At 37.4% G+C, this 8601-nt stretch overlaps 1 non-coding gene across 1 annotated transcript; it reads left to right on the top strand.

The window, feature by feature from the left end:
- The first annotated feature begins 3 nt into the window (after positions 1-3).
- Trnal-uaa lies at positions 4-87 on the top strand. The gene has a single exon. It is a non-coding gene; the product is annotated as a tRNA-Leu (tRNA).
- The last annotated feature ends 8514 nt before the right edge of the window (positions 88-8601 follow it).

The raw sequence follows: 8601 nt of genomic DNA, 5'->3' as shown, positions 1-8601 counted from the left end.
GAAGCTAGGTTGGCCGAGCGGTCTAAGGCGCCAGACTTAAGTTCTGGTTCCCATCTGGGAGCGTGGGTTCGAACCCCACACCTGGCAAATTTTTTATTTGCATGATACATTTGTAAATTGATGAAAACATTACAATCCTATTTAAATTAAATTCTTGATATCATTTTTTTAACTAATAAAATCAGTAAAACATTTTTTATTTGAGATTTTTTTTAAGCTTATAATAACTTCCGAAATTGTTTTTCTTTAAAATCTTATCGTATTTTTTATTAATCACTGCATATATTTTTCTAACAAATATTTTAATTATATAAAGTGTATTAACAATATAAAATCATACCTGATCATGTAATTAATTTTAATATTGAAATAGGAATAAATTTTTTAATGTTGTATTTTTTAATATATTATTTTAACACTTTTTATATTGGAATATATTTTTGTAATTTAAGAACATTAATTAGCTATTATTATAATTACTGACAAAATTATTATTAAAAAGTTAAAAACTATCGATCAGATCGATCTTGAATAAATTTTTCGAATTATCAATAGAAGTCAAGAAAGTTAAGAGTCTGAATGTAATAGAAGAGCATCAACATTATCGATAGTCGATATAAAATTTTTTATCATTAATGTAAACAATTTGAACAATTAAATATAATGATTGTCTAAAGAAAACCATGAATATGGCATGTTATTTGTTGGAAATATTATGGATATAATTCAATGCACATATTTTAAATCATGAGAGCAACCATCCTGGCCTTTTACTCGTATATAGGATCATCAGAAGCCCCCTATACTGACCCACTAGCGTCAGTACATCCATTTTTTTAAATAAGTACTACGTAGACACATCCATGTTTTTAACATTATTTATAAAATTATAACGTTAAAAATCGATGTATGTTTGTCGAGTCTGTGCTACATCCAAATAAAATGTATGCGTGTCCATGCTACTATTAAGAGTTCTAAGGCGTAAGAAATTAAAATCAGCGTATCTCTAAATTTTTTTAAAAAGTATTAAATATTTCGCTTCAATATAGAACTGATCTTGGCGTTGGTTCTAATTAATTACAGTTCATTACGGTCATGTAATGCAATTAATCACCAAAATATAACAAAAATTAGAGGCAAGCATATTTATTTTCATATATATTTCTCTTTTATGTAAATAAAAGAGACAACAATAACAAGTTAATTTCTATATAAAGTAACATTTTGAAATAATTGTTAATAATGCAATATGCATCTATAAAATGCTACAAATCGGCAATGTAGACATCTACTTCCACTTTATCTTATTAGTAGTAGATATTTCAGATATTTTCTGCTAAACTCACAAATTTTCAATCCTTACAAACAGTTATCTATTGTAGTACTAGATGTCGGTTGCTTTAATTCTTAATTAAAAAATATATGTGTGTTTGTGCGCACGTGTGCGATATCGATTACAGATTAAGATTAATAAAAATTTACTATCAAAAAAATCTTTTTTGATCGGAAAACATAAAATTATTATATGATAAACACAGAAATATTTATAAATCATTGCTTCATTTTTTGAAGAAAGTTTCGATTTTCTCTTTCTTCATTTCCCAGTTTCAGTTTATTATGCAAAACATGTTTAAATTAATTGATTAATTAAATAATTAATATATATGCTTTAAGAAAAACTATCTTACCAGGTAATGAAATTGATGCATTATATTTCAGAGAGCTTTAATAAACCAAAGAAAAAATCGATAAATCTTTCTTCAGCGCATAAATCACATCCGTTGACAAATGGACGCAATGCAACGTTTGCTGTCTACAATCATGGTCAATTAATCCTGGCTACCTATTAAGAAAAGATGATTCTTTTGTAATCTCTCTTTTACTCATGCTAAACGTAACTTGATTAAAATACAAATGATTCAAAGAGGTAGAAGATTATTTAGCTATGCATTCGCTTATGATAGTTGTAATATACACAATTATCCTATAGAGTAATTTTAATTTTTTAAATTATTATTTATTAATATTTAATAATATTTAATAATATTCCTTCAATTTATAATATAGTACCTTCAATTTATAATATAGTACTTTATGTTACATTATATGAATTCAAAGAAATAATTCAAATATAAAAAAGTGAAAAAATAATAAATATTTAAACTTTTACAGATTTAAGAGCAATTATTCTAATTAAAAACAGTTTTTTTTATTATAAGGGAAAATCTCTCTCCTTTTATTAATATTATATAATAACTATTTTATTGTATATACAATCTTATTTCAGCTAAAGCAAAGAAAGATCATTTTATTATTTTTTCCAACATGGCACGGATGCATTTCCTTTTTGCAACCTCTACATCTCGCCAAGGACCCTACGTCAGTGAAGCGGTGGCAATCGACAACGCCTTAATAACATTTCTACATTATCCAACGATCAAGAAAGATCATTAAACGAAACAACGTGAGACGCGATCGTAAAAGCGACGGGGCCGAAGTTTCCGCGTCTCTTTCCGAGCGGCCTCGCGTGTCAAGCGAGATGCGACGCGACGAGGCGAATACGCGGTGAAGACGACACACGAGCATCGGCCGTAAAGAGGCAGCCACGCTTTTACATTAGAAAACGATGAAGCTCCGGTATAATATTATCGGGACAACGCCACGTCGCGGTCGTAAAATCGCCGTACGTACGGCGAATGATCGGACGGGGGGCCCGCGCGCGTCAATGGCCCTCGCGCGTTTTTGGGATCCGCGCCGACGGGGGAAATATGACGGGGGAGTCGCGGAATATTAACAAGGGAAGCCAGTCCGCGCCGTAAACACTCGATGTAAACGTATCCGGGCGGCCACAGCAGCGCGCGAGTTCGGACTTCGGGATCCGCGCTAATTTGGTTTTACGTTACAGAGTGATTATACGTACCCCGACGGGGTAACGCAACACGGACTCGGTCGGCACCTTAATCCGAAACAAAGCATCCGTTTCGGCGAGAGTGCGTATGTATAGGTGTGCGGTGGGACCGCACACATTTTCTCGTAGGTGAGAGCTCTCCGTCCTCCCGCGCGATTGCGATGGAACGTTTTCGGGCTAAGCCTCCCGAGGTCAGGGGGATACGGTATAATTATGTCGAACCACTTACGCGACCTCTTCCACTACCTCGAATCAGAAATCGATTATTCTCACGGCGGCTTCTCTGAATTCTTCTCAAAGTCTTTTAAAAGCATGCTTTTCGATCGACGCACCTTGTGATTGTAGTGGTCTTTATTATTTTCCTCTGTTTGGACGCGCGGAGACCAGATAAAATGATTCAAGAAAATTTTACATTACTTTCCAAACGATTTGATGAGAATAGAATATGTATATATGGAATCCATTTCAAAATTCATTTCTACTAATAATTAATTATGAAAGCATTTCCATGCAATATTTACCAAAAAATTGTCTGTGACAAAAAGGAATTTTTTAAATCAAATTTTAATCAATATTTCTATATTCATATAATATATTTATAAAATATATCAATGCCCCGTCGATCTAATTCAATGGTTTCTTTTAAAATTATATACCTTGCTACCTCTTCCGTGCAGTAATCGATATTTTGCGGAGTTGCGTCTCTTTGTAAATAAACGGTTCACCGGTATAGCATCCGTATGACGTAATAAAAAATATCACAATATTTACAAATCGGAATAGGCGTTACGCAGTCTGTTCCCGCGAATCGTGACTGTTACGTGAGTCGGAATGAAAATAGTGTATGAATACGGTTTACTGACGGCGGCATTCCAATAATAATTCACAATACGGAGAAAACCTCTCTTCGCGCACGCGAATAACAGGTAATGACGTACTTAACGAGTACGGTATAGATTCCGCTTAGGCGTGTGTAGCGACGGGAAGGGTTCAGGGTTCGAGGTTCAAGTGCCCGTGCCGCACGTTTCACGTGCGTCGCCGAGGTGTGGGCCGTCTCGAAACGTGAATTCCGAATACTTCACGCACGTGTCTAATAGTACGTTCAAACACAACGGTAAATTAGCGCCAGCATGTCTCCATCTCGGAGGGCGAACTCCCACATTAATCGACGATGTTACTGGCGGACAGGTCTTTCAAATGGCTCCTAAAGTCGCTTTACGACGTAATCTGAAATTGTGTTGTTGTAACCGATTAAAATTGTAATTGCCGCTATTGCAATCGTGATAAGATCCGCGACGAAATTTATAACACACTCTCTCGGAAGCACACGCGACTTTTCATTGCGGGAAAAGTCACGGCTCAAGATCCGATTTACTTCCTGCAACGTAATTCATGACAGGCGCGTTCATTATACATGCATTAAGAAATGTTCCAACGACGTTACAGCTATTTCAGCGTTATAACACATATACATATATTTCTCCCTAACTAAAATCAATATACGCCAATATCACGTATAACATATTGATTCAATATCGCGCAATAGAGTCGTTGAAGAAAAACTGATGTATATTGATAAGCACATTCTTCAATATTTTATGTAATAAATTTTTTACGCAATAATCAACTGGCTAAATTGTTTTATAATCATAAACGTATAAAACAATTGTTTATTTTCTTTATACATTTATTTTGTTTCTTTATAAATAATCGTGTATATACAATCGTATATATACAACACGTATTTTATTCAAATTACGCTAGATTGATATAATCTTTATGGAATAGACGCCGAGATCAGTTATTTGTCCCATCTTCTACAAGACGAATCTCGTTATACCGAATTTGGTAACAACCACCTCGAAGTAGTACGACGCTACTTTCGTTTGCATTTGACACTCCGTCTACCGCCAAGTCGTTGCTCAAAGAATCTTCTAATGGAGAAACCCGTATGGCGAGTAAAAACACACACAAGTCATATCTCTTACCGTCAGTAAAATTCCATTCCATCTTTTTTTTCTACATTTCCATTTCATTTTCAGTAAAAACTTTGCTTCACTTAAACCAGATGCTTATATACGTATTTGTTAAAAATGAAAATTACACTGCATACGAGCTTAAAAATGTTTATGTAAAAAAATTTTGTATGTAAAAAAATAATACATATATAACACAAAACGTTATCAATTATGAATGATTAAAAATAATCGCGATTTGCATTTAATGACTATATTTAATGACTTAACATATTATGATCCTTATCACAGGAGATAATAATTATTATTTATCTCCACGAAACATAAAAAATCTAATTTACAAAAATTAAGAAAAAGTATCTCTAAATTTGCTTGTAATTTCTTCGATATTTTATAGAAATATATTTTTATTATAATTATTCTTTTAACGTAACAATAGCTGAAGAGAATTGAAATTGCCTCAAGATCGTACATTCAAACCTTTCTGCTTGTTTCTCGTGGCATAGGCTTGAGGATCGGCATGCTATAAAATAATACTAGAACGATAAAACACGCGTGCGACTTGTGTCCACGACACGGTGTACGCGCGCGTGGGAAGGTGGTGTCGCAGGTAGAACGATCGAATTGGTACACATTGATACATCGAGATTTGAGACGAGATCTCGTGGCTTCGATACAAACACATGCCCCGACGCGCCATACACGCCCCGAGTCTATTAATACCACGGTCAGTACGTTACCGTCTCATAAATACGGTTTGCCGATACGAAAAATGACGCGTCGCCGCGAGCTTGACGCGAATCGTTAAATCAATTCCCCCTTTTTCCACCGCCGCCGTAAAATTCATCGATGCAAATAGAGCGCATTTGTCACGGTCATTGAGAAACGAATCGTTCCGTTCCATCAATATCGAGAAATCGTTCGCGCTGCTGTCGCGCGCGATCGAAATGTTCATTGAACAATTCCCATCAAGACGTTCGACAGATCGCAATTTGAGATATCGCATATTCACAGTTGTACTGTAACTTGTATCTCTTGTTTATGTCCTTCGCCGTTGGTACCCATATGCACGTTGTTGCAAACATTACATAATACGCCACTTGAAGCCGACTGTAAGTGAAATGTAACAGCAACCGCGTTGTCGCAACGATGTCTTTCAAGAAGGAAGAAATGCACGACCCAAGTTGCGGCAAGTTTTTATCATCGCGATCGTCGCGCGAACATAACACCGTAGGCCGTGTTTCTCCCGTCGCGCGTCGCGGGGAACACAAGAGTCATGTGGGCTTCGCGAGAAAACAAGCGAAATAATTGGGCCCTAAGACCGATTCGGCGGTACCGCGCGAAGACATATGCGACATCATTGCTGTTTTTCTTTCGGCCGCACGCGAAGCTTTACGGAGTTCCGAAGGTATGCGAAGTTCCAAACGCGACACTTCATTTCTAACATTCCGATCGCGCTTTCTTCTTGACAATTTAAATATTACCCCGTCTTGCAATAACTAATTTGCATTTTTTTTATCCAACCGCAAATCCAATCTGTAGTTAATTTCAATCAAACGTTTTTGCTTTTGACAGTCGAAATTTTCGGCAGTCATGTATAAATATCAAGATTAAGAAGACAAAAATGTTTGCGCGTATCGCGACGCAAGACGGTGGCGCCATTGGGCGGCGATAAAGTTTTAAGATGCGGAAATAAAAAAATACGGGTCGCCCTTATAAGGCAGGATCTCACGTACGCGCGTATTACAAGACGGCCGAGAGTCGCACGGATAATTTATGACGCGGGACAAATTATGCCTCACCGGACCGGTAAGGAATTTGTGCGTTGCCGAAGGTACCAGTTGTAACTGCCTACAACGGGTGTTAATTGAAAGACACTCCTAAACAATTATAAATATTCCCTTATTATTATAATCTACCGTGTTTATGCGCCACTTATAAACACGTATGAATCAGAGAGGGGAAAGAGAGAAGACGCGGTTCGCACGTGAACGATGCCTCTCAAGGCGGTTCTGTTTCGAGAGGTATTGAGGCTGCTACATGGTCATTCCTGGGTATTCAAGTGTCTCGGGTAATGCGTTTAACCGTGCGGTCTGTAATTTCATTACTGCGCTTAATGAACGTTAAATGATTAAACCGCTAAAATATGTCTCGCGCCGCGGATACCGGTGTAATCCCCTGCAGCGATTCGCCTACTACCGCGACTAATTCCCAGACATTCTCCAGCGCGGAACCGACGCGATTATTCATTTTTCCCTCCCTACCGGTAATACCTCTTCCTTCTTAAATAATGTGCATATCTTAACACTGAGGTTTATTGCAGCGAGAGCCATTACCGCTGTCATTGCGTGCTCGCACCGCGTGCGCCTGGGAAGAGTGTCTTTATTAAACGCGTCATACCAGGAATAGCGTCTATGCATGTTAGTTCCATATATATGCTAGCTGTACTAATATTATACGAATAACCCAATAAATTGTACTTTATGTTCTGAATGTTGCTAAATCTTTCCACGCAGAACATTTTGTATTCCGATATTATTAATACGTTCAAGATCGAAATGCTTCATTATGCATTCATACAAAAAGAATTTTATTCAGCCCGCATGTAAAGCACTTCTGTGCGGGGAACGTAATTTCTTATATTTATCCCTGTCAACGATAAGACGCAGATGTGTACAAAACAATTTCCAGCATAATCGAGTTAAACTGTTCTACACTAAAGAGTCTACTGAAAGATATTGCTTTATAAGTTATACGTACGTTTTGCTGATCGAGGGCCGCCAGGGGACTGAAATCCGCCGAAAGGAGAGAGCGAAATATCTCGCGCAGGCGTCCCCTCGACAAATCGCTCGAAGACGCAGAGATCGCCTTCGTCGGTTTCTCCACTTCGTCCAATGATTTGTAATTACTGCCGCTAATATGGTACACGCCGGCAGTAGCTCTCATTCGAAACGGCAGGCCAATTACAAACGCGAGACAAAGGCCCCGCAAAACCGTTGAACGTAGGCGAGCCCCATACGGATGGGGGCCCATCAGGATCCCATGGGCTTTACGATCTTACACGGCGCCACAGGTTAATCATTCGAGTCTTCCACTCTCGCTCTTACAGTCCCGTGGTATATGTCTTCCATTCCTGGCGAATCCTCGATTCGCCATCCCCAGCAACGAAGGCTCCTACCGATCGCTACCGACCCCGCTGATTCAAGCGCCGATGCGTAGAGATCGATGGACTCCTCCGGCCGGCGAGGTCCTCCTTTTGGACCAAGTGGCGTCGCTGCTTCGGATTCCAGAAGCCCTAGGGCTACGCGTGTCCTTTACGTGGACCACCTCCTACGGTCTCGATCTCGTTTTCGTAAATCACAATCGTCGGAGAAAAAAAATTGATTATCGCGCCATATTACTGCCCGTATTTACTAATCATGCAACACAGTAATTGGATGTAAGAGAGCCAATATAAATAATTAAAAATAAAGATATATATTATATACATAATATGTTCAATATATATCTGTAAAGTTGCCATCCCTTAAGCACTTTAATATATTGCTGTAAATTTAATATTTAATATTGAAAGTTATAGGTTTTATATATTATATCCCAGCTATCCTATATACTTTCAAGCACGCACATAAAAATATTTTAACTTCGGATTAAGGTATTATTTCAAAAAAATTAATCAATACGCAATATTTTATTTTATATAAATAATATTTTATA

Source organism: Wasmannia auropunctata, unplaced genomic scaffold, assembly GCF_000956235.1.
Source record: "Wasmannia auropunctata unplaced genomic scaffold, wasmannia.A_1.0 LD336071.1, whole genome shotgun sequence".
NCBI classification, from domain to species: Eukaryota; Metazoa; Arthropoda; class Insecta; order Hymenoptera; family Formicidae; genus Wasmannia; species Wasmannia auropunctata.
The sequence above is the reverse complement of the archived record's forward strand: the minus strand, read 5'-3'. Positions and strand labels throughout refer to the sequence as shown.